The following is a 1,571-nucleotide window of genomic DNA, read 5'->3' on the forward strand; positions in this document are numbered from 1 at the left end:
TATAGATGGGTTTTATTGTTTTATGACTGGTGATCCAAACCAAAACCCACTTGCTCACGATCTTCACTGTAACTTGGTAATCATAGTTAAGGGGGTGACAGCCCGGCCCCAACCCCCTGAATAAATTTTATGTTCACTTGGTGTGAACTTGAGATTCTAAATTAAAATACAGTACACAAAATCAATCACAAAGTTGCAGAAATGGTTAAAAAAATCCAGCATGGAAGAAGGGCGTCGTCGGCGCCCCCTAGTAGGTAATTTCAGGTAATGCTGTTGAATCGTTGCCAATCACTTACCACGGATTCCAAATGCGCATGCGTAGATTGGGTCAGTGTGTGTTTGTGCCATCACGGCGTTTTGCACATTGCACGTCTTGACTTTTTTTGGCGTGCTCATGTGCAGCGGTGACCACCCCGTGCGTTCCTCCCTGCCGGCACGGCGCCACCTGTAGTCCTCACAATACCTGCACCTGTCCCGAGGGCACTACGGGCCTGCGCTGTGAGAGACTGTAAGTATTCAAGGTGTTATGCAATGTCTTATGCATTCTAATGTGTGATGTGAAACTATTTTGTTCTCGTAAAGTCATGTGCGATGTTCTCATTGATGTGTAGGACATGCCCTGTGGTCACCACCGTGGTCAGCATGGCTCGGGCGGTGAGAAAAGCTTTTAAGGAAAGTTACGTTGACCGTTGCGGACCTTTGGGGATTCAGCTTTGCACCAAATACAGGTTTGTATATATGTTGTACATTAGCATATGGAGCACCATCATTTCAATATATCAATAGTTAAATCCTAGCATGACTAATTATAATGTGACGTTGCGTTTGGTTTTGTTTTGTTTTGTTTTTCCAACAGGATGAACCAGGCACGTGTGTACCTGCAAGCCTACAGGGTGGGCTACAAAATCCAATGCCCGGAGAGGAAAGGCAGATGATGAACTGTTTGGAATAAACATTCCAGAAAGTACATTTCAGTCAGTGCTGAAACAAGCAACTGCTGCGATCACGACAATTCGCCCAAATGTTGAAATTTGGCAAGATATGGGTTAAGATTACTGTACAAGCCAAAGTGACGACTTTTTTTTTCAATTTCACATGGTGTTGTTTTCCTTAAAAGTAAACTGCACAATGGACTCTGTTGTAATTTTTTTTATGGTGGATTAAAGGTTCTTTTTTTTATTGCTTAATAGCTTCACTTTCCAACCTGACTTGGACGGGTCAATGGATGGATGAATCGGAAGGACATAGAATTTATTTTAGAGAGTTTTAAAATTTCAGTGTAGAGTTGTTTTCCTACTTTTTGATCAAACCTACACTGAATGAAATACTTCAAATTGTTCAGCGCAATCTCCTAACATCAGGACACCTGGCAAGCATTCGTCAAATGAAAGCCATGTGAGCATGCGTAATGTAAACAGCCGCGAATCCTCTCGAATAGTTTGCGGATTACGCCATGAGTCAACCCGTTATGCTGTTTATTTTTAAATTACCCACAAGTGGCCAAATTACATTGAGACAGCTGGAGTCTTTTGAGTATTTCTGTAGTACCTTTTTGAGCCACACGATGGTAG

At 42.3% G+C, this 1,571-nt stretch overlaps 1 protein-coding gene and 1 long non-coding RNA gene across 2 annotated transcripts in view; both read left to right on the top strand.

The window, feature by feature from the left end:
* Positions 1-1,571, top strand: part of LOC109532432 (wnt inhibitory factor 1-like) — a 10,895-nt gene that overhangs the window by 508 nt on the left and 8,816 nt on the right. The window lies entirely within an intron of this gene.
* On the top strand, positions 360-1,179 carry LOC109532433 (uncharacterized). The gene is made up of 3 exons (XR_002171385.1): positions 360-508; positions 612-728; positions 857-1,179. It is a non-coding gene; the product is annotated as an uncharacterized LOC109532433 (long non-coding RNA).

The sequence above is a fragment of the Hippocampus comes genome, unplaced genomic scaffold (assembly GCF_001891065.2).
Source record: "Hippocampus comes isolate QL1 unplaced genomic scaffold, H_comes_QL1_v1.1 scaffold22, whole genome shotgun sequence".
Classification (NCBI taxonomy): Eukaryota; Metazoa; Chordata; class Actinopteri; order Syngnathiformes; family Syngnathidae; genus Hippocampus; species Hippocampus comes.